At 38.9% G+C, this 26,082-nt stretch overlaps 1 long non-coding RNA gene across 1 annotated transcript; it reads right to left on the bottom strand.

The window, feature by feature from the left end:
• Positions 1-22,898: 22,898 nt before the first annotated feature.
• On the bottom strand, positions 22,899-25,092 carry LOC132605019 (uncharacterized). Its single transcript, XR_009568972.1, has 3 exons — positions 24,304-25,092; positions 23,672-24,215; positions 22,899-23,041 (listed from the first exon to the last, which is right to left on the bottom strand). It is a non-coding gene; the product is annotated as an uncharacterized LOC132605019 (long non-coding RNA).
• Between the last annotated feature and the right edge of the window lie 990 nt (positions 25,093-26,082).

The raw sequence follows: 26,082 nt of genomic DNA, 5'->3' as shown, positions 1-26,082 counted from the left end.
ACAAATGCATACTCTTGAGGTGGTCTCCCAATATGATAGTAAAGAGAAACATTTAGTTCAAACACTCTCATTCTAACATAAGACAGTGGCATTCCGCAAAGCCATACTAAAACACTCAAACAATATTGCAATTAACACTGCATCATAACCACTAGATACAATTTGCAGAACAGAAAATGAACCCAACAACACTCGAACTAAATCAAGATAAAGATGGGCATTTGCAAAACCATGTTTAGGTAGTGAATGCTTTGGAACTTTATGCATTTAGTTTATAACCATGTTTATATTAACCAAACTGATTAGAGCTAAGTCATGTTAACAGCTAAAAGAGGAAATGATTTTCAGACTCAACGTGTCATGGTCAGGCTTGGATCCTTCTATCATTATCACGTTACACATAATATGCTTGTTGGTCATTGGGTTATGAAACCCGTCGACAATTTGGTAGGTTTCTTAATTGTGGAACCGATACCTAGGATCGACCCACCTAAGGCTTATGCATGCATGACTTAAATAAAATTGGTGGCAAAGCTCTATCTTAAGGTTTTCTAAGATTTGGCTTACTAGACACAAGGTTCCCGAGCGGACTACTCGAGTGAGAAGGCTACGCGGTCCCCGTTACTCGGGCACCCCGCGCATACGCCAACTCTCCTAAAATTTGGATTCTACGAAGAAAATTTGCGGGTGAGCAAAACACACCTCGCGTGTACGTGTGATAGTGTGAGTTTTCCAGAAGTGGAGGAAATATGAACGGAATGCCAATTTAAGGAAAGCAGGAACATATTATTACATAGGAAATTTCACATAATAAAACAATTACTTAAAACATAAGAGAAACAAATAAGGCAACAATAAAGGCAAAAAATAAAATAAAAAACCAAACATCCAACAAATCAATTATTAACCTAAGTTGTTATGGTCAAGAACCTAATTAGTCCCCAGTGGAGTCGCCAAGCTGTTATACCCCATATTAACCCGGTTAGAGCGGAGTACAACATATTGGTGATTCCTATATTGCTTTGTTTTAAGGAGTCGCCACCTAATTGATTTAAGGTGAATTAGGGCACCTAATTATTAACTAAGGTAAAGCTGGCTAAACCTCCGTTAATAGTCTGCTTAATCAGTGTGATTCTAGGTAAGGGTTCTATATTATCCTAAAGGGAAGGGGTTAGGCATCCTCTAGGATCCGTTAACTACGGTTGTCCGACCAAACTTAGGCTGAATAATCAATGCTAAATAAGGTGCTTAAATTTTAAGAAAAGGGTTTATAATGTCACTAAGGTTTTAAAGGGAAATATAACAACGCTGTTTAAAATAAGACTTATAAATATTGCTAAGGCTTGAAATAAAAAATGTTACTTAAGATAAGATTTGCCAAATATAATAATCACGGGTTTTTTTCTTAAATTAACTACCCATTACCCGAAACTAACTCTACTAGTTCTTCTATGGTTTCATCTAAGCTAAGTGACAAAATAAAGTGTTAGTCATATAGGTAAATCAAAATATACAATGAAAAATAAGATAGAGGGGAAAAAAGAGCGAACGGATCAGCCCATTCTTAGGACTACTGCGGTGATTTGTTTTTTTGCTATTGGGGCTTTGGCCCAGAATCTTTCTACACAGCTGAAGGGGCTGACTCGAGAAGAATGTTTCAGCCCAACGCCGAATGCGGAAGAAGACGAGTTCCTCGGACTCACAAGCGGTGGTCATGCACAAAAACGAGAGGAAAAAGATTAGTATGTGATAGATAAATATGGTCGAACATATAAGATACGGACTCAAACAGATCGGTAAGTTAAATATATATATTGTGTATATTTAAGTATATATGCCCGATTCGGCCAACACAAACATGACAGAGTCAACATAAGACAATATCAAATCAACATACGTCTCGATCCATGAAGCAGGGGCTAATAAGAGGAATTTTCTGGTCAAATTGGGTTCAATGCCTATGTATCAAGGCTGTCGGGTGCTCAAGTATGTTTCAAAAGACATCTTTAGATTGTTTAACTCTAAAACAACATCTAATCTCCTTAAGATAATATAAAACACCCCAAGAACTGAAACTGATGTATGTTAATAGCTCCAAATAGCATATCCATTTTTATCTAATGCTAATTTTAAACCAGATTTGTTTATCCTATCCACAAGCCATCATTCTTATCATAGTACAAACTGGATACGTTTTCTCTATGTTACAATTCTAGCCCTTCACATTACTATGTCATTACTAAATTGCATTAAACGATCTTGTGTTATAATCATGAGCAAACAGAAATCAATCACAGATTTAACTACTAATCATGCCTGACCTAACAACGAACACTTAAACAAGTTCAAACATCCTACTAACTAATTGTCCAGATTTATATGACGATGTGCAACTTAAACCAACTAGCATGATTAACTCATACATCTGAATCGACTGAAGTCAATCTATCACACATAATATAGGTAATTATGTAAGCAGAGCCCAATTCGATACTTAAATCATCACACAAGACTGATTAGGTCCGAATTAATATCAACACACAAACAGGCTTACCAAGCTAATCTAACTAATCAACATATTTTAAAACCTAACAACGATTAAGAAAGCATAGATTAGGCAGAAAATGAAAGGGAAAAGGGGAAATTACCTTCTTCGGGTGCAGCGAAGTGAGGCTTCGAGTCTCCGATCTACCTCGAAGCACCACGAAAATCGAACTTGCGTACGTTCGAATTCAGACCAATACCCGAAGCAAGAAAAGAACAGAGTGCGTATTTGTGACGATATCAATGAAATTAAAGAAAAACTAGTATTTTCCAAAGGAGGACTTGAGCGATTAAACACTCGTATCTGCGGGGTGTTCACAGTGCTCCAACTCTTTGCTTTTAGGGAATTTTCGTGACCAAGAAAAAATAGCCCTCCAAACGATTTAAACGCCCCTATTTATAGGGTTTTGCTTTGCATTGTGTTGAATAAAAAACGAAATACGCGTGGGGAACTTGGAGAAATGGGGATGGCAGTGAGCGTGGGGGGACAAAGGAAGTGGGGTGGCAGTGGCAACGTGGGGGGACAAGGCATGGTGGAGTGGAGGCGGCAGAGGAGAGTGGAGGTGTCAGAGGGGAGCGTGGGATAGAGAGAGAAAGGAGGAAGAAGCAGAAGCAGAAGAGAGAGAAGGGAGCGGGGGAGGGGCGGCGATGAAGATGATAAAAGAACAAGGAACCCTAATGGTTCCTTGTTAAATGAAAAGGGCGGGTCGGGTATAATTTAGGATGGGCTGGATCAGTTTATTTTGGACTGGGTATTAAATGAATGGGCTAGTGCAATAAAACATGGACTGGTCTAAAAAATTGGGATCAAAATATGGGCTGGTCAAAAAATGTTTATGAGTTGATTGGGCTACTGCATTTAAATAAAAGACCAATTTGAATTACTTAATATAAAATGTGGAATTACTAATACTCGGATAATAAATTATATGCCGTCATAATAGCAGTGCAATAATATTTGAAATTCAACAGTAAGTAAATGTTGTTATCTAATTATGCGATGTGTGTGCGTAAGATGGTAAAAAATGCTGAAATGATAATTATGATAATACTAGTAATAATAATAATAGTAACAAAATAATAATAATAATAATAATAATAATAATAATAATAATAATAATAATAATAATGGTGGTAATGACGGTAGTAAAAAATAATGACAGGATAATGAAATACTGGTATTAATAAAAGCTAATTATAGTAAAAATGTAAATAATTATTTTTTAAAGTTGCCAAAATATTAAAAGCGAAAAATAGGTATTTTGGAGGAAAGGTGGGACAAAATTGGGTGTCAACAGTCGTTCCAAGAGAGTTTAAGGACCCAAGTGAGCCTTGGCACGGCATTTCATCCACAGACCGATGGACAAGCTGAACGTACTATTCAGAATCTTGAAGATATGTTACAAGCATGTATGATAGATTTTGGAGGAAATTGGGATGATCATTTGCCACTCATTGAATTTGCTTACAATAACAGTTATCATTCTAGCATTCAAATGGTACCGTATGAAGCTTTATATGGGCGAAAGTGTATATCCCCAATCGGATTGTTTGAAACAGGAGAGGCTAAATTGATAGGGCCAGATTTGGTCTAGCAAGTTGTAGAGAAAGTTAAGCTCATACAAGATCGGTTGTTAGCAGCCCAAAGTCGCCAAAAGTCCTATGCGGATAATCGTCGAAGAGACTTGGAGTTCGAAGTGAAAGACTGGGTATTCTTGAAAGTGTCGCCTATGAAGGGTGTAATGAGGTTTGGCAAAAAGGGGAAGCTTAGTCCCCGATACATTGGGCCTTATGAGATTGTACGAAAAGTGGGCAAGGTAGCCTATGAATTAGATCTACCTCCGGATTTGGAGTCGGTCCATCCGGTTTTCCATGTCTCGATGCTTCGGAAGTGTGTAGGAGATCCTACTAAGATCGCGCCAATAAGTGATGTACATGTGACAGAAAAGTTATCTTATGAAGAGATACCCATTGCCATAATAGATAGGCAAGTACGGAGGCTTAGAAACAAAGAAGTGGCCTCAGTTAAGGTTTTATGGAGAAGCAGTAAACGAGAAGAAATGACATGGGAAGCGGAAGAAAGTATGCGATCCAGATACCCTCATTTATTTCAGCCCTTGGAAGAAGTCCAAGATGAGACGTCAAGATTTTAAGGTATGTATGTTTTCTTTTTATGCTTTTTGGGTCGTGCGTGGCCAAATTTGTATGCTATTGTGTTGTGGCCCTGTGAGGCATCGATATTATGGGTTGTTGTGACAGGATGATAGTGCCATATTATAGGGGAAACTCTGGCGAAATTTTTATAGAATCCCCGAAGACTTTAACATTCGAGGGCGAATGTTCTTAAGGGGGGAAGAATGTTACACCTCGAAAAATCCTCCGTTGGTACACAAGTGAATGAACTAGTGATGAGTACGAGTGTACGATGTTTCCGCGAGTAAGAAATAACATTTGACGACCCTAAGTGAGATTCCGAAGGCAATCACAATAACAGAGAGGTTATGCTCCATAATGAATAATTATAGGTTTTGGAAATGTGAAAAGTTGCAAGTTTGCATTCTGGCCAGTTGGTCATAAAATTAAATACGGACCGTAAACTGGTATACGGTCCATAAACTGCCATGTCGTATTTTGGCTTCCAAAACTTCAACTTTCTGCCAAATGAGCAAATGGTTAAAAACGACCCAAAATACGGACCGTAAAGTGGTTTACGGCCCGTAAACTCCGTCCATAAATCACCACATCTCAGTTTGAGTTTCTGATTCTGATATGATTAAATACGACCACGAAGGACGGTCCGTAAACTGGAATACGGACCGTAAACCAAGTTTACGACCACTGTGCACTTCAAATCATATTTTTAAGTCATTAAATAAGGGGACCAAGGCTTATTTCATTTCACTTATACATCACACCCCTTCTCTCTAGAATATCTCTCTATATATATTCCACAAGTTTTCAAGGATTATTAAGGATCAACAACACAAATCAAGTGAATCAAGTGTGAGCAAACCCATTAAGATCATTCAAAGTCAAGAGATCCAAATGGAGATAAACTAGGGTTTTGCTTAAAGTGGAGTATTATCAACTAAAGCTTGTTCCTACAACATTTAAGGTAAGATTCATGATATTTCTATGTTGTTTAAGGTAGTTAAGAGTTGAAATACTTGGATTGTAGAAGAGTATAGAAAAATGAGTCATGAATATATGGAATAGTGTCATTTTGAGAAATAGTATGAATTGAGCTATGTGTCTTGATGTATTGTGAGGTAAATACGATATAAATGATGTTGAGAACATGAGATGAACAATGTATGTAAATGGATGTCGTGTGTGTTATGGCCATGGTTATGGATGAATTGAATGTAAGTCTAGAAATATGGATAATGTGAATGAGTAACGGCTATTGTTATGGCATCGTGAATTTATTATTGACGTTTGGGAGTTGAGATACGTTACGGAGGAGATGCTGTCCCATTTTCTCTAGCTTTAGTCATATATGCTAGATATCGATTCTAACGATAGTATGACCTTTAATGAAGGTATAAACGCAAGCGTTGAAAGAGAACGTGCAAGTGATATATATTCTAACGAAATGGTATGTAAGGCTAACCCTTCTTTCATAAGGCATGGTTATTTGGCCAAACATCTAAATCTCCTATAAGACTATGATTCCTTCAAATGATTTGATCTTCCGAGCTAGTAAGCTCACGATGCTTAATATGCTACGATTTTACTAAGTTCCTCATATGTCGAGTAGGCCTATAAGATAGATGTAATGATAACGACGATGATAGTGTTAATGATAGTAATGATGATGAGAATAATATGATGCTAAAGATGCCTATGAGCTATTATATGTATGTATGCCTATGAAGGGCTATAATAAGACCCCGAGCTTATGATGCCGGGTAGAATGTATGCATATGAATATGTATAGAGTATGTAAATGATTACGTAACGCCCGCGCACTTCTGCAGAAGGTACGGATAACCTTGATGCCTTGGTAGGGCCAGGTAGGTATAACCTTGAGCCTTGGTTGGCCAAGTATGTATGAAACACCGATCCTTCATGGTCGGGTACGCTTTATAAAGGCTATATGTACATGTATATATATGACATCAAAATGAGTACCAATATGTTGAGTATATGTAAATGTTGCGCAAAGGCTATGTATATGCAATGTATATGAGATGTAGACGATATGAATATGAGTATGAATACGATTGAATAAGACTATGTATACGGATACGCGATAAGAAAGAAACGTCCCAATGGAAAGCAAGTAAGTGTCATGGCGACGATACTATTGTCTTTCCTCCGATGCTGTTTCATATGTTATCTATTACGCTTTTATATTGATGATGATCATGCTTTACATATTCAATACATTCTTCGTACTGACGTCTTTTTGTTTGTGGAGGCTGCGTCATGCCCGCAGGTGGCCAGGGAGACAGAGTTGATTCGGAGCTACATTCTCAGTGATTACATAGCGGAGCTCCATTTCATTCGGAGCCATAACTTTGGGTACTTATTCTTTTGTGTACATAGTATGGGCATAGCGGGGTCCTGTCCCACTTATGTGTTATGTTATACTTTCCTTAGAGGCTCGTAGTCACGTGTATATGGGTAGATAGGTCTGGCCTTGTCGGCCCATATTTTGTATATCATTTTGTTGGCCTCGTCGGCCCATGTACATTGATGTGGCATAAATGCCTATGATGATATAAAGAATCTTGTTGTCCAAGGGGACTAGTATGATGGATGAATAGAAATGTATGTTTTAAATATATGGCTGACCTAGATATTATGTAAAAGTCTGTCAAGGGGTGCCCGGGTGGGATAGCACCGGGTGCTCGTCGCGGCCCCTTAGTTGGGTCGTGACATAAGGACCACTAAAGTTGACTACTTCTAGCCAAACCAAACTAATAGACCTTAGACTACACACTAGCCAAGGGTAACACTTAATAGATTGAAAGGTAAATTGCCTAACAACTACTAAGAGTTTGAAATACTTACAACAACTTCTTATAAGAGACGAGTATGTTTACAAGTTAAAGCACAAACGAACCAAGACATACAAAAACCTAAAGAACATAGACAATATCTTGTGTCTGGATCAGGTTCTTCAGCCTGTAGATGGCTTTGTTCTTGAGAGATCTTGAGAAACTTGCATCAGCAGATTTTGCACAATTTGGATTAGGTTTTTCAAGTCTACCAAATATGTTGCCATCATGGTGTATATATAGTGGGAGCATATGGGATGAAAAGAGACCACTCCTAAATTTTAACCTAAAGCATGGGCCAACTCATAGTTGTACTTGTGTGCAACAAGTGGCTCGACTTTACAGCTATCTCTGCCAACAGCGCAAGGTGCACAGAGAGCAGATTACAGACCAGGTCTCTTATCTGGTTCTAAAACAGTTTGACAATCATCAAAACTTGAATGCACTTGGAACTTATCAATTTTCCCTTTTTTAAAGGTGACAAGCTCATAGACTCTGTTCTTCCTGAGAACCAGCTTCCCACTTGTTCCCCCTACGAAGTAGACCATTATTATCAAGGCACCTGCAACATTTTAGCAACATAATATCAATTTCTGTGAACTAGAGGAACAACATCTGTAACAGTTTGACAATCATCAAAACACGAATGCACTTGGAACTATCAATTTCCCCTTTTTTGATGATGATAAACTCTTAGACTGATGTTCTCCTGAGTTCAATATACAATGGTCCCCCTAAGTTCACTGTCTTTCCCTGACATGTCTTCCCTTTACAGTCCTCTGCCTCACAATATCTTCCCCCTTTTGGCATTATCAAAAAGATGTAAGCACAACTAGCAAGAAGTTTAGATATATTAACTCATAGCCGCAGGGGCAACATAAGCATGAGTAAGATAGAAGAAAGCAAGCTAGCAATAATGCACATGAACACAACAATATGCCAATAAAAAGGCCAGCACAAGTGCAGATAGTAATCAATTCAGTATACACAAATGATAGATAAACTGCAAATCTACCTAAATTCAAGAAAAGGTGACATCAATTTTATGCAAAAGGGATGGAGGCTTGGAAGGATTTTTTAGACAGTGTAGAGACTTGAAGGATTTTCTGAGCAAGTATATGTCGATTTATGTGGGCTTGACGATCCTTTATCATCTCATCTTTGAGTGCATTCACTTGAGTTCTCAACTAATCTCTCTCTGCCCATAGCTTCTCAATTTCTTCTTCTTCTTCTTCTTCTTCTAGCCTGGAACCTGATTCGTTCGGTCGTTTAGCCAGTTGGGCTTTTTGAAGGGCATTTTCCTCCTTGAGCTGTTTGATCTCTCCATTTACCGCTTTTTGAGCTTCAATTAGAATTGAGAGAGAGAATGGACTTCCAGTACTTGGTCCTTAGTTCCCAATGAGGCTCTACCAGTTCTTACATTAAAGTGCACAAGTATTTTCGTTAAGAAAAGTCCATATGGGAGACCAGGTCTGGTACCGTGATGGTAGATCGTCCCTCTATCCTTGGAAAAAGGCCCTTGCTAAAAAAGTCGAACGCTCGTTGATGCTCAGTCTTAAGCTAACTCTTTTAGAAACCAGTTTTTGAAAACCTCGTATCATGAAAAATGACTTTCTAGGATTCTGGAGATATCTTATCTGATACAGCTCTCAGTCTCGCTGTCTTTAATCCCAAGATTTTCCCAAGTGTCAACTTAGTGAGCACACACTCTGTCAGATTTACTGTTAAGGCCAGAGCATTATTGGAGCAGAGCATATTCTTATAGAATTCAACCACTTCTGCTTCATATACACATGGTGGCGGTTAAGTAAAAAGGTAGCTCCGCTCCTGGAATTTTACCACTTCCATGAAAAACCTTCATTTCTGGCTCCTTTCTCAATCTTGACATTTTTAAACACTCTCCCAAGGAGAACCTTTTGATTTTATAAGTTCTTTTTACTATTTCTTCTCTTGGAGGAACCTGGTCTCTGTGCTTCGACGGATTGGGGAAGAGAATAGAGGGAAAGATGAGAAGGATGTCTTTTAAATAGGCTGAGTTGATGCTTTTGGAATAGGTGTAACATAGGACAAGGAATTTTTTTAAGAGACGATTTGTCACAGATACTATTTTGAAAGATCTTGGAAGAGGAAAGAACCTATGCTTTATTTGGCAATCTTACAGTTTAAATACATTTATGAGTGCTGAAATGATTAGTGACCTGAGATACAGATACTAGGTCTCTGAACGGTAATTTGAGTGTATCAACAATCAATGTGAACTGTGCATATTTGCTTGTGCTTAAGTTCTCATGATCCTCCCATGTATGTATACCTGTAATGGTATAAAAGTGAGTTAGATATAGCCAAAAACCACTTGTCAACGATGTACCTAGCCTTCTTTGTAGCCATTGAGAGATCCATTCCTGCTAAAAAAAACTCATCTCTATACGACACACATCCTGCTATAAGGGCTTTGAAAGGAGAACTTTTGACCTCAGTCTTGCATCTTGGAGCTGCCATGATTTATCAATTCATGTTTACTGCTCCTTCTCTCTTCCACCCCTTTAGATGATGTCAGCAGTTCGATTTGGGAACCCAAACCGGCTTGGGTCTTTTGTAGTGTTAGAAATAATGGATTAAAGTTCTTTTGGCCCACTCGGGCAGCATGTTCCTTTTATTTCTTCGAGATCCTTTCTTTTGAGGACCTGTTCCTTTCTTTCTCGCTTCCTTCTTGACAACACTACTATTATTTTGAACAACGTCAGCCTTTATCTTGTAGGGATTTTGGTGACGACTTGTTTGCTCGCAAGGAGGAAATGGCTACTCTTTAGTTGTGGGAACAATTTGTTGTGGAGATCATATGGGATCTTTTCCTTTATAAAGCCAAGTCCTCTTCTGCCATTTCCATTTTTCTCATTTCTAGAGGAGATTGAGTCAGAAGACCAGGTCCACTTGAGAGTTTTGTCAAGGTCGAACTTAGCCCCTTCCAGATCTTTTCTTAGCAGTTCGTTTTTCTTAATTTGAATAGTAAGACTTGACTTTACTCTTTTTAGTTCAGCTTCAAGTTCTAAGGAAGTCTCACTTGCTGCTTTTTGTTTTCTTGGAGGAAGTTTCCATCTCTTTTCTCACTTGACATTCCAATAGGATATTTTGTTAGTTTGTTTCAAACACCTGTTTCTTCATTTCTTTAAGTATCAAGCACAGGTCCTCCTTATCCAGTTTTATTTCATCAAGATCAAGATTCAGCTTTTTTCTCTCAGTAGTTAGATCAAGATAGGCATCAATTAACACACTTGACAGCGATATGAGCTTTTTCTTAGAGCAATTTCTCAGGTTATTCTTTATATCAAGGAAATTTACCTCTTTGTTCTCACTATCAGCATCATTTGTGTCAGATTCAGCCGTGAGTGCTAGGCCTGACTTACGCTCAGTTGCTCTGTTGTCAAATTCCATCATGGACAAGTCCCTTTTGTCATTTTCATCCTCAGACTCACTTGAGGAGTCTCCCCAGGCTGCAAATGCTTGCTTTACAATCTCATTAACAGCCTTTTTCCGTCTGAAACTCCTGTCGGGGACCTGGCTCCTTTTGGCAGTTCTGTCATAATTGTCCTGCCTGGTTTGAGGACAATCCTTTATGAAATGACCAGGTTTCCCACACTTGTAACAGGAGTAGTCGTTTTTGCTGGGGTTTTCTATTTTGGGGAACATTCCATTTTTCTTTATCATCTTATGAAACCTCTATGCGCGATAGGCCATTTCGGAGTCATCATCACTGGACTCTCCCTTTGCAGCTTTGAGAACCAGGCTCTTCTCCTTCTTCACTTTATTCTTTTCTGCCTTCTTCATGGTCATCTTCATCTCATACGTCATGATGTTTCCAATAAGCTCATCGACAGTCAAAGTATCCAGATTTTTGGCTTCAGAGATAGCATTTACCTTGCTATCTCAGGAGTCAGGTAGTACACCAAGCATCTTCCTTACCCGCTTGGTAGTTGTGATGACTTCTCCGAGAGAGTGCAGCTCATTGATTATAGAGGTGAATTTGGTGTGCATCTCATGAATAGATTCACTCTCTTTCATTTTGAACATCTCATACTCAGTAGTAAGCATGTCGGTCTTGGAGTTTTTTACCTAAGTAGTTCCTTCATGAGCAGTTTGGAGAGCTTCCCAAATCTCGTTTGCTGATGAACAAGCTGAGAATCGATTGTACTCATCCAGTCCTATTCCACACATAGGAATATTCTTAGCTTTATAGTTCTTCTCCACTTTTTTCCTGTTAGCTTCATTGTATTCTTTTCTTGTTTTGACAGTGGTCTTTTTACCGTCTTCACTTTTGTGAACTGGGATATGGGGACCATCACAGATGATATCCCAAAGCTCTGAATTTTTGGCCATGATGAAGTTGTGCATTCTTGTCTTCCACCACCCATAATATTTTCCGTTAAATTTGGGTGGCCAGTTGAAAGACTGTCCTTCTTGCATACTTGGTGGGGCTGTAATTTTTCAGCTTCTTTCTAGCTGTTAACCTTTTAGAAAGCACCCCCTCTGATTCCAATTGATAAAGGTTGTACGTCCACCAAACAATATATGAGGGACCTGGTTGTGTACCCGTTCCATTATGCAGTGCAGTATGTAAAGGACACAGGATGTGACCGTGAAAAACTCCTTGCTCAAGGGATTAAAAACTACGACCTACCCCAGTAGGATTTCAACTCCACTACATGAGAAAATTCAGATTACAACCTATTGTAATCTAGGAACTAACTCCCGTAGTCCCTCAACCTTTGCAATCCACCGATTGCAAACACCTCCACTCGACTAACTCTAGTCAAGGACCACTAAGGTTGACTACCGCTAGCCAAACCCAGCTAATACACCTTAGACTACACACTAGCCAAGGGTACCACTAAATAGATTGAAAGGTAAACAACCTAACAATTACTAAGAATTTGAAATACCTATAACAGCTTCTTACAAGAAAAGAGTAGGTTTACAAGTTAAGCACAAACGAACCAAGACATACAACAACCTAAAGAACATAGAAAATATCTTGTGTCTAGATCAGGTTCTTCAGCCTGTAGATGGATTTGTTCTTGAGACATCTTGAAAAACTTGCGCTAGTAGATTTTGCACAATTAGGATTAGGTTTTTCAAGTCTACCAAATATGTTGCCATCATGTTGTATATACGGTGGGAGCATGTGGGATTAAAAGAGATAACTCTTCAATTTTAACCTAAAGCATGGGCTAACTGTTACACCCCGGAAAATTTCGCATTATCAAACTGTAGACGGCTTAGCATGGGCCAAAAGAAGAGTAAAGTTACGCCAGGATTAAGGAGGTTAAGCTTCCGAGGCTTTGAAAGAAAGTTAGGCAAGGACTGACACGAAAATTTTGGTCTAAATGGAAGAAACGATATGTTTTAGTATATTAAGAGTTTTGGGGTAAAAAAAAGTTTAAAGTGAAGTTCGGAAAGTCTAGTTTCCAACGGAACAAGCGGCCCCTCAATCGGACATCGGGGTAAGGAGATATGGACATTACAAGTTGGATGGGCAAGCCAGGAAAATGGTCTACGCGAACGCGCCAGCGAGTGGCGCGAACGCGCAGAAGGCCAAAGGGCCGATACAGCGCGAACGCGCCCCCACGTGGCGCGAACGCGCTGAACAAGAAATTTGAGAATCAAGTTCGGAATGAAGGTAATAATAACATATATTTGACATTTGGAGACCATATGGTGTGAATTAGTTCATATGTTATTTGACGAAAAGCCCTTGCCGCTGCGAGCTAAGTGGGACCCACATGTTGGAGTCTTATAAAAGACGTGTGAAGAGACATATGAATAGTATATGGAAAGTTGAGCAAGTCCTAAGAAGGACCCTTAAGCCAAAAATGGGCATAAGCCCTCCAAAAGGACCATTTAAGGAAACATTTTCGGATGATCTGACTTCGAGGGGCAAAAACGACATTATAAGTTTGGAATTTGGGAAAACGCCCAGAAATAAAAGTTGTAGATAATTGAAAGAGCTTTCCAATATGTCGTGGGCCCTCACACGATGTCGGGATCAAGAGTCATGACCGTTTTACTGAACGAAGGTGCAGTCAGAAAAACTGAAGTTGCGCGAACGCGCCCAAAGGGGGCGCGAACGCGCAGAAGGAAATTAATGTCGGTTCCAACCGAACTGAAACGATTATAAAAAGGGGGAGACCCCCTCATTTTCATCCAAAACACACAAAAAAAAAATATTCCAGAAAATTCCCCAACTTTCCACCACCAAATTTTATCCCAAACCAGGTATAATTTTCCAATTCCAGTCCGGATAGCGTATAGTTTTCGCTGCAAAATCGTATGGCGGTGCGTTGTGGCATAAAACTAAGGTTAAAAAGGGAAGATACAACAATATTAAAGGGAGAAAGGTATGAATCTCTTTCTACTTGTGTTAATATGGGATTATTTACGAAAAAAGCGTGATTAAATGATTGTATACTGAGTTAATTAGTTGTAAAAGTTGGAAAACAGCGTGTGGGCTGTTTTATGAGATATTTTGGAGTTGGAAACATTATAATTGATGTTGGTATTGTTGTTGTTGTTGTTGGTTGCTGAATTGAGAGTTCGGGCTAGTGATATAACAGGGGAGGTGCTGCCCGATTTTCGGCAGAATATAAAATAGTATAATTTGAAATATGGTACAGATGTACGATGAAAAGGCTAACATTAGTATGAATCATATTAAATGTAGACTTACGAGCTCGGACACATAAGCATAGCCAATAGGAGGTGGAACAGGTATGTAAGGCTTACCCTTTCTTTCTTTGGCATGTCGTAGAGCCACATAAGGTATGATATGATATGCACTTTGGGGAAATTCTACTCTTGAATTCTGAGTTTTGTCCCTAAAGAGTCTGTATGCGTAAATGTTCAAAGTTTTATTTGATATGTTTCTGAATGGCATTCGAAAGACAAATTGGTATGATTAACATTTTGATTTTCAAATGATAGTGCGTTTAACTATTCCATTGAGTCTTTAATATATTTTGATATGTACATATGACTCTAAAGGTTATATTTGATTTGATCCATATGATATTCGGAAGAGATTTGTTTCTGAAGTTCTATTTAATATGTTTCCTAGTCTGCCTATGATTCTGATTCACTTCTGATATAAGTATGTCTGATATGATCCAGTTTGTTATACGATTGAGTATCGAGATAAGTATAAAGAGTTTTGTTTCTGAAAGAATTTAGTGAGTCATATTGTCCCTAACCTTTGAAAAAGATCTCAGATTTGCTCTAAAATGCTTCTAGAACGCTCTGTACTTCAAACGTTTGTAACTTTCTCATACGAAGTCGGATTGACCTGAAACTTGTTCTGAGCCTTCAGATGTCAGTAAGTGTACCTTATCTATTGAGTCTTGATTTGTGTGCATATGGTTTCGCACTACTCTGTTCGTGCAAGCTTCAGTTTGAATTTCACTGAGCCCGGGCCAGGATATGTTCTCGTGCGTATTCCATTGCATTGTTCACCGAGACCCACCAGTAGAGGGCCGGGACACGTTGCATGATGATGGCGCCAGATCAGGACCGGATCCCCTCTACCGAGTCCCTTACTGAAGGGCCGGGACATGTTATCCACCGAGTCCCTCACTGGCGGGCTGGGACACGTTACATGCATACATGATATTTGGTGTGACATGCATGAATTTATTTACCGAGTCCCTCGTTCGAGGGCCGGGACACGTTATGCATATGTGATATACGATGTTGACATACATGATTTTATTTACCGAGTCCCTCGTTCGAGGTCCGGGACACGTTATGCATATGTGATATACGATGTTGACATACATGATTCTATTCACCGATTCTCTCACTGGAGGGCCGGGACACGTTATTTGCACATGTGATATGTTTTATGGATCGGGCTGCACGTTCCGCAGCGATATATATGTATATATATGTAGGGATCGGGCCGTACGTTCCGCGGCATTATTATATTACGTATGACATTGGCATCCATGTTTTGTGTCTGGAAAAAGAAACAAGCATCTTGATATTCTGGTGTTTTGGTATTTTGGGTCTGTACTTCTTCTGATACATGATTCGCGTTTGGAAATTTGGTGTTCTGGGTGATGTACGTACCTTTTGTACTGTTTGTTTCGATTATGGTTCCGTTTTCTGTACCTTATGCCTTACATACCCAGTACATATTCCGTACTGACCCCTTTTCTTCGGGGGCTGCGTTTCATGCCACGCAGGTACCTACGGATGAATAGAAGAATTGTCAGAAGATGTTTCAGCAGGATTTGCGAGCTCCATTTGCTTCTGGAGCGTTGCCGAGTCAGAGTATATGTATGTTCTGATTTCTGGACTGATGTTAGAGACTTTGCAGACAGCGTCGTGGGTATTGGTTGTCAGTCAGTATGCGGCTCCATCAGCCGATATGTCGATCTGTGTTATGTAATAAATTTTGTATAATTACAGATTTTTCCTAAGTTTTGAGAACGATAAAAGGAAGATTTTGAAAGCTTAATATGTATTTCTTTTTTACTTTTATTTGATTTTCAGAGTCGAAGAAATTATGTGCGTAATAAGAATCTGTGGGTTCGCTCGGCTCCGGATATGGGGTCGGGTGCCCATCACACCCTAGGGGCATTAGGGTGTGACAAAGTGGTATCAGAGCAGGTCTGTCCTAAGGGTTGTCTGCAAAGTCGTATCCAGTAGAGTCCTGTTTATGGTGTGAAGCGCGGCACATTTATAAATAGGAGGCTACGGGGCATCTAGGTATTGTTGACCTTCTTTCTGTCATAGATCGTGCGATAGAGCCAAGCCATAGGGAATAAGATTCCTTACGTAAGCCTTACATACGACGGAAGGAGGTAAGTAATGATATGGACAATCACTGCGGTAAGCACTGATACATTTGATTTGTTATCTGAAATTGGAAGTTCTGGATGGTTGAAATGTGATAAACGGCATGTCCTGTGAGATATTGTCGATATTTGCTATGTACAGATTCTGAATAGCAGGAATGGTAAAGGAGATTGTTATGTAAGAATAGTGAGTAAAAATCCGAACGGGCTGATACTCGAAATATTCATAAGTAACGGCGATGAAGGTATGTTCGCCACCATCGGGAATCTGGAAGCCCAGGACAGGCAATAATCATACGCATAAGTGAAGAGTGAACATCGGGAATCGAAAAGGGTAAAATAGTAATTGTACAAAGGAGGACATGTCACGAGAATGTCTCGGAATCTGTAAGACCTCGACTAACCCCAAATCATGTAATAAGGGCCATATGAGAAAGCGGACGCGATTATATCGGTGTTAAGGCACCGGATTCCACCAAAGTTTCGAGGTTAAGCGTGCTAAGGTAGGAGCAATTTTAGGATGGGTGACCCCCTGGGAAGTATGCAAGGAATCCCAAAGATTTAGCCATAAGAGAAAAATGAAAAGCTAGGATAGTCTGAGTGAAATTAGAGTATACGGGATGGTTAGAGACCATAAAAGGCCACACAGCACGCGACAGGCTAGACTAGAGGAGAGACAGAAAGTACGCCACATCTTGGAATTAGGATAGGCTTGAATGACGTTTGGAAGTATTTTGTGGGCTAGTTGATAATAATTATATGTATATATATATGAATGAGTACGATATTTCATCTGTGATTGTATCAGTGGACACATGTGTCCCAGCGACCGGTGCTACGTCATGGAAGGCACCAATTGAGTAAGGATACCGAAGTCCAAGTAACAACAAAGGTAAATGGTACGAGTGTTATGAAATGAATGCCAATACAAGAAGTCAAAGACAAGTATACCTGTATCGAGAGATGTGAGAGAAGGAATTAAAGAAGAGTTGTAGTAAGAATCTAAAGATGTGGCTTTTGTTAAGGTATTGTGACGAAACAGTAATAGAAAAGAGATGATCTGAGAAAGATAAGGATAATGCGTTGGCCCAGCAAATTAGAAAACCCATGACACAGAATAAGGACCCATGTAAAGACCGAGTAGTTCAATTATAAAGAAATAGGGTAAAAGATAGGGAATGGGCGCGAAGAAAGGACAAATATGAAAGGGACCCCCCGAAGTGCTACAAGACACCATGAGATCAGTTGAACATTCGAGAAAGAATGTTCAAAAGGGGGGGGGGGGGGGGGGGGGAGGATGTTACACCCCGGAAAATTTCGCGTTATCAAACTGTAGACGGCTTAGCATGGGCCAAAAGAAGAGTAAAGTTATGCCAGGATTAAGGAGGTTAAGCTTCCGAGGCTTTGAAAGAAAGTTAGGCAAGGACTGACACGAAAATTTTGGTCTAAATGGAAGAAACTATATGTTTTAGTATATTAAGAGTTTTGGGGTAACACAAAAGTTTAAAGTGAAGTTCGGAAAGTCTAGTTTCCAACGGAACAAGCGGCTCCTCAATCGGACATCGGGGTAAGGAGATATGGACATTACAAGTTGGATGGGCAAGCCAGGAAAATGGTCTGCGCGAACGCGCCAGCGAGTGGCGCGAACGCGCAGAAGGCCAAAGGGCTGATACAGCCCGAACGCGCCCCCACGTGGCGCGAACGCGCTGTACAAGAAATTTGAGAATCAAGTTCGGAATGAAGGTAATAATAACATATATTTGACATTTGGAGACCATATGGTGTGAATTAGTTCATATGTTATTTGACGAAAAGCCCTTGCCGCTGCGAGCTAAGTGGGACCCACATGTTGGAGTCTTATAAAAGACGTGTGAAGAGACATATGAATAGTATATGGAAAGTTGAGCAAGTCCTAACAAGGACCCTTAAGCCAAAAATGGGCATAAGCCCTCCAAAAGGACCATTTAAGGAAACATTTTCGGAGGATCTGACTTCGAGGGGCAAAAACGGCATTATAAGTTTGGAATTTGGGAAAACGCCCAGAAATAAAAGTTGTAGATAATTGAAAGAGCTTTCCAATATGTCATGGGCCCTCACACGATGTCGGGATCAAGAGTTATGACTGTTTTACTGAACGAAGGTGTAGTCAGAAAAACTGAAGCTGCGCGAACGCGCAGAAGGAATTTAATGTCGGTTCCAGCCGAACTGAAACGATTATAAAAAGGGGAGACCCCCTCATTTTCAGCCAAAACACACAAAAAACACCCTAAATATTCCAGAAAATTCCCCAACTTTCCACCACTAAATTTTATCCCAAACCAGGTATAATTTTCCAATTCCAGTCCGGATAGCGTATAGTTTTCGCTGCAAAATCGTATGGCGGTGCGTTGTGGCATAAAACTAAGGTGAAAGAGGGAAGATACAACAATATTAAAGGGAGAAAGGTATGAATCTCTTTCTACTTGTGTTAATATGGGATTATTTACGAAAAAAGCGTGATTAAATGATTGTATACTGAGTTAATTAGTTGTAAAAGTTGGAAAACAGCGTGTGGGCTGTTTTATGAGATATTTTGGAGTTGGAAACATTATAATTGATGTTGGTATTGTTGTTGTTGTTGTTGGTTGCTGAATTGAGAGTTCGGGCTAGTGATATAAACAGGGGAGGTGCTGCCCGATTTTTGGCAGAATATAAAATAGTATAATTTGAAATATGGTACAGATGTACGATGAAAAGGCTAACATTAGTGTGAATCATATTAAATGTAGACTTACGAGCTCGGACACATAAGCATAGCCAATAGGAGGTGGAACAGGTATGTAAGGCTTACCCTTTCTTTCTTTGGCATGTCGTAGAGCCACATAAGGTATGATATGATATGCACTTTGGGGAAATTCTACTCTTGAATTCTGAGTTTTGTCCCTAAAGAGTCTGTATGCGTAAATGTTTAAAGTTTTGTTTGATATGTTTCTGAATGGCATTCGAAAGACAATTGGTATGATTAACATTTTAATTTTCAAATGATAGTGCGTTTAACTATTCCATTGAGTCTTTAATATATTTTGATATGTACATATGATTCTAAAGGTTATATTTGATTTGATCCATATGATATTCGGAAGAGATTTGTTTCTGAAGTTTTATTTAATATGTTTCCTAGTCTGCCTATGATTCTGATTCACTTCTGATATAAGTATGTCTGATATGATCCAGTTTGTTATACGATTGAGTATCGAGATAAGTATAAAGAGTTTTGTTTCTGAAAGAATTTAGTGAGTCATATTGTCCCTAACCTTCGAAAAAGATCTCAGATTTGCTCTAAAATGCTTATAGAACGCTCTGTACTTCAAACGTTTGTAACTTTCTCATACGAAGTCGGATTGACCTGAAACTTGTTCTGAGCCTTCAGATGTCAGTAAGTGTACGTATCTATTGAGTCTTGATTTGTGTGCATATGGTTTCGCACTACTCTGTTCGTGCAAGCTTCAGTTTGAATTTCACTGAGCCCGGGCCAGGATATGTTCTCGTGCGTATTCCATTGCATTGTTCACCGAGACCCACCAGTAGAGGGCCGGGACACGTTGCATGATGATGGCGCCAGATCAGGACCGGATCCCCTATACCGAGTCCCTTACTGAAGGGTCGGGACATGTTATCCACCGAGTCCCTCACTGGCGGGCCGGGACACGTTACATGCATACATGATATTTTGTGTGACAAGCATGATTTTATTTACCGAGTCCCTCGTTTGAGGGCCGGGACACGTTATGCATATGTGATATATGATGTTGACATACATGATTTTATTTACCGAGTCCCTCGTTCGAGGTCCGGGACACGTTATGCATATGTGATATACGATGTTGACATATATGATTCTATTCACCGATTCTCTCACTGGAGGGCCGGGACACGTTATTTGCACATGTGATATGTTTTATGGATCGGGCTGCACGTTCCGCAGCGATATATATGTATATATATGTAGGGATCGGGCCGTACGTTCCGCGGCATTATTATATTACGTATGACATTGGCATCCATGTTTTGTGTCTGGAAAAAGAAACAAGCATCTTGATATTCTGGTGTTTTGGTATTTTGTGTCTGTACTTCTTCTGATACATGATTCGCGTTTGGAAATTTGGTGTTCTGGGTGATGTACGTACCTTTTGTACTGTTTGTTTCGATTATGGTTCCGTTTTCTATACCTTATGCCTTACATACCCAGTACATATTCCGTACTGACCCCTTTTCTTCGGGGGCTGCGTTTCATGCCACGCAGGTACCTACGGATGAATAGAAGAATTGTCAAAAGATGTTTCAGCAGGATTTGCGAGCTCCATTTGCTTCTGGAGCGTTGCCGAGTCAGAGTATATGTATGTTCTGATTTCTGGACTAATGTTAGAGACTTTGCAGACAGCGTCGTGGGTATTGGTTGTCAGTCAGTATGCGGCTCCATCAGCCGATATGTCGATCTGTGTTATGTAATAAATTTTGTATAATTACAGATTTTGTTAAGTTTTGAGAACGATAAAAGGAAGATTTTGAAAGCTTAATATGTATTTCTTTTTTACTTTTATTTGATTTTCAGAGTCGAAGAAATTATGTGCGTAATAAGAATCTGTGGGTTCGCTCGGCTCCGGATATGGGGTCGGGTGCCCATCACACCCTAGGGGCATTAGGGTGTGACACTAACTCACAACTGTACTTGTGTGCGGCAAGTGGCTCAGCTTTACAGTTGTCCGATAGTATAGGTGCATAGAGAGCAGATTACAGACCAGGTCTCTTGTCCGCTTCTGAAACAGTTTGACAATCATCAAAACTTGAATGCACTTGGAACTTATCAATTTCCCCTTTATTGATGATGACAAGATCGTAGACTATGTTTCCCCTGAGAACCAGCTTCCCACTTGTTCCCCCTGCAAAGCATATCATCATTATCAAGGCACCTACAATATGTTAGCAACATAATACCAATTTCTGTGAACCAGAAGAATAGCTTCTGAAACAGTTTGACAATCATCAAAACATGAATGCACTTGGAACTATCAAACCCTCTGAATGGTGGTTCATCCTGACATCAGGTTCAACTGCAGCAATGGCAACTTTTGGAGCGAAATTGCAATCAGTGTGAACTTTCGGGATAGTCTCGGCGGTAATAGATGACTCAACCCCTTCAACAGACTGGTGATTACTAAAATATCATCGTTATACTTAAACCCCACTGGTAGGATGTTAACAACAAGGGATTATAAATCAATATCTTGATAGGTGGGAGAAATTAGAGCCATCCCAGAGCAGCGTGCAAGAGATGAGGTGTCGTTTTGAGAAGAGTGGTTGGGTGATGAAGGAGGAATAGACATTGTTGAAATCTTGCGAAGAAAAAGACTTGCTAAAGTAAAGTATTACTAGTTTAAAGGGAAGGTAAGATTTGATTGCGTTTGAGGTTTGATCTCTTGCCTTATATATAATTCGACTAAGGAGGTGAAAAGTTTGGTATTCAAAAGTCACAACTTCCAAAAAAGTAGCAGCTTTATGCCAATCGTTTTTATTAAATGGTCGCCGACGTTTCACAGTCGTAGCATTGATTACGAATTTGACGGTTTCCTTTTCGAATGAATCAATGGGACGATTCGTTTTCACGCCATTAAATGACAAAAAAATCGGAGTAATATCAAATTCACTCCTCGGTATTCCTTCCTTCAACCAGAGAGTGGGGGGACTATTTGTATACATGGCAAAATGCAGCTTGGCACGTATCAGAATAATTCTAGAACACGTGGCAAGAGAAGATGGAACATTGAGAATTATGGCATTAAATGCGAGTAGGAAGCCTCCGGTAATACCCGGACCAAATCCGTGAAGGAAATTGCACCGGGTAATTAATAGCGGATTAACATTACAAAACCAGACCAGATATGAAGCAGACATTACGATTCAGTATTAAGCAATATTCATTGCCAATTATTGTTCATTATTAGGATTAAATTAATGGTTTAAGAGTTCATGTACTTGTACTATAAAAGGAGCTTCACAACCATGAAAAAAGGATGGTCGAATAACACTGATTACATACTATCACTACAAGAAAAATGACCTTTAGAGAAAGGAAATCCAATCGTTAAAAGTCCAAATCCAGTCGCTAAAAGTCTATAACTACGGGAAAAAATCCGATCATCACCGGTCATTAAAAGCCCTGACGTTAAAAGTTAACGATCGGATTTCAATCCGGTCGTTATAGATCCTTTAGCGACAACAAAACTTCCGGTCGTTATATTTTCTTTCAGCGACAGGTTTTCCCTTCGCTAATTGCCCGTTAATTATTTGTTAATCTCGTCGTTGAAGATCCAGTCATTAGATATAGGAACCAAATGCTAACTCATATTTTCAGATGCATTCAACCATTCAGATATAATATATCCAAAAATTTGTAAAATAATCAATTTCTATATAAAATTGATAGTTAATTACAAAAGAAATAAAGCATCCCAATCTGTCAGTTCCTAACTCTATTGTAGCATGTACAAATGTAAACTTCAAACAATCCCTAACAAGAACAAGCATACTGGACATGATCGTTTCCGTTTTAGCAACAAGTGACCAACAAGCTACATCTAGTCACTTCATCTTCCATGCTTTGCCCTTCTGTGAAAACAAGAACAAATGTTATCAATGTGAGTGAATGAAAGTGAAAGCAGAGTAGTAAAAAAAGATCAAAGAACTTAAAAGTAATTCATACACCAAAATGAATTGATAAAAGTAATTGAACCACACATTGGCCCAAAGTTGAAATATGAATTAACTTGCAAATGGCAATCCACAGACAGGCCTAATCATAATATATACTCAAAAATTAACCAGTAGGGAAGAGAAACTTATATAGTCACAAAACCACATCGCAAAACTCCAAGAGCATACATAGAGGGTCTGCTTATAAAATAAGAAAACAAACACATAATACGGTAGGTAAACAAAAGGACATGAGGCAAGTCTTTCGAATTTAGACAAAGCTAGACAGAATTTAGTTTAACCATTAGAAATTGTATAGGGAATTGTAACTAAGTAAAAGTTTAAGAATGAGATATAGAGACAGAAAATCTCAAACAAGTCTCTAAAGTTCAAAAATTCACAAACTGATAGTAAATTGATTTTGTTCTCCTCTAACTTTCTCAAGGTATGACAAATCATTATCAGCAATTAGATAGGTGAAAAACTAATGTTAGGAAACCAAATTGTATATTTACACAAACAAAAATAAAAAGGTTCCAAAGTTACCTTCTTTTAAAAAGGATGTCGTTGGGGAAGTCTATGACTTTCACTGGGCACCTGTTGGAGGCCCCTATTAGGGATATTCACGCTTGTCTACTCTCATATAGTGCTACGGATTTGGGTCAGCTTATATACCTCTTTATTCAGCTCAGAATTTGCCTTCATGTCAATATCACGTGATATGATTATTTAGGATACGACAGATCATCTGGTAAGCCATCTATGTCCAATGAAGATTATGACATAGAAGCTATCTATAATCATAAATAACCTTCACTCTAAACCCAAAGCTAAGCCAATTAATAAAATGTTTTGGAGATCACAAAGATAGAATCCAGAAATAACAAACACACAGGTGAAAACAAAATAAATTGTGACTTCTCTATGATTTTGTCAGCTTTCAATTGCAATTAAATGTCAGTGGAAAAGCATCACTTCCACATGACAGACAATCGATTAAAACGTACATATCCAAGAGCATAAATAGGACTTTACGAAGAAGTAACTCACATAAGCGACGTCAAAACTTTTTTTTTCTGCATCTTCAAAACTGTCAACATCATCAGCGTGGCACTTGAGTCATAGGCCGGGAAATACTGACTGTACCAAAAGAAATCGGCAAAGCATGACATACTAACCTGCTTTTTATTAGAACTAACCCTCAGCTTCCACTCGATCCCTTCCTTGGTTAGAGACGCTTGTTTATTCGTACTCTGGCCAGAATTCTTACAGCAATTAGTCAACTGATGAACATTGCTCTCCAGCTCCCTAGACTGCATTTGTTCACCATTTTCATTCTGGACTTCCTTTGAAGGATTTGCATGAGTCTGATTATTTCTGGAATCACTGTTCCTACTATTTTCAAAATTACAGCTTACTTGACGTACAATGTTTTCAAATATGGAGCTGAATCCTTCCCTGGTTGAGACAAAAGATCAACAACTCATGAATTAAACTGACAAACATTATCATTTTTCAACTAAGTAAAGAGCTGATCAAGATTTGTTGCATGAACGAGTTGAGAAAGAAGTAAGAAACAGTCCCTTATTAGGACTAGGAATTGAATGTCACTAATGACCACATAAAATATCTCACACAGAGATGTAACTAAGCATGAAGCAACTGCTTTTAAGTGAAACAGAACAAATAGAATGCTTATTTCAGCGAGGCTAATTTCCTCTAAGTCTGTAGTATTTTCCAGATCATCTAATTAAATAAGTACAAAAGTTGAACAAGGCAACTATACAAGCATCAGCACGCGCACTAGCAACAACACCAACAATACCAATAATAATCATAATTATTATAACTAAACATCAGTATAATCAGGACAACATTCAGTCTTACATGCATGCTAAGACCATAAAACATTTTAGAGTTTCCGTAATGTTAGTTTGGCGGGAATCTGGTGGAAGGCTAGAAGCTACTTTTTCTTTTATGACGCTGGTGTCCGGGCCAACTTGCGCATAAGGGTAGAAGCTACTTATCTTTTATTTTATTTTAGTTTTTAGAAACTCCTTTTAATATTAATATATTTACTCAGTTCACAGACAGTAAACCCATATCATGTCATCTCAGATGTTTTTAATGTGTGAAAGAGAACATCTGAATCCTTCCACCATTTAATTATACGTTATTGCTACACAAGAGAAAAGGAGGAAAAATTATTTTACACTGAGACAATAGCTCCAATCTCACTACTTGCTTCATCCCAGCTTGATGTCCAGATTGATCTTGTGACAGAAGTTTCTTGAACAGAAGAAGTGACAAAAGAACATTATTAACCACATTTTCAGGCAAATGGACATTTACTAGGAGTAGTTTTATTTTCCTTTTTTTTTTTTTTAAACTATATTGATTAAATTGAACAATTAAGTTTTATGGCCTACCAAAATCAATTCGCTTCCTGGTGTCAGATAATTATTAAAAACGGGAAAAGTAGAAAGCCACCGATAGATACCAAAACTTCATAAAAACAAAACTAAAAAGCAAACCACAGATACCAATTTGGCAGCATTTTTTGAAGAGAACTCCCAAAGTGATGCTTCAAAGAAACAATTTTCATTTTATATCCTTTACTACTAATTTTGTCTAACACAATGGCATCAACTAGTTATCAATTTAAAGACTGAGAATTCTCTGGGAATTACTTTGATCTCAAATGGACAAGAAACTCAGGAATCTGGTTCTTCATTTCCCCGAGAATCTGAAATGATCATGTGAGTTTGAGTATTTGACTAAAGATGTCACAGTGCTTAAACTGTGGGAAGCTGCATTTCATCACCACCACACTGCTGAAAGCTCAGTAGCCCAACAGAAGAGGAAGAAAACAAACACCGATTATGGAAATAAGGAGATGATCTGAGTGCACACTCAGTAAAGTCCAGAGTCAACTCGATAAGCCAATTGTAAAAATT

The sequence above is a fragment of the Lycium barbarum genome, chromosome 8, assembly GCF_019175385.1.
Source record: "Lycium barbarum isolate Lr01 chromosome 8, ASM1917538v2, whole genome shotgun sequence".
In the NCBI taxonomy this organism is placed as follows: domain Eukaryota; kingdom Viridiplantae; phylum Streptophyta; class Magnoliopsida; order Solanales; family Solanaceae; genus Lycium; species Lycium barbarum.
This window is presented reverse-complemented; position numbering and strand designations above follow the sequence as displayed.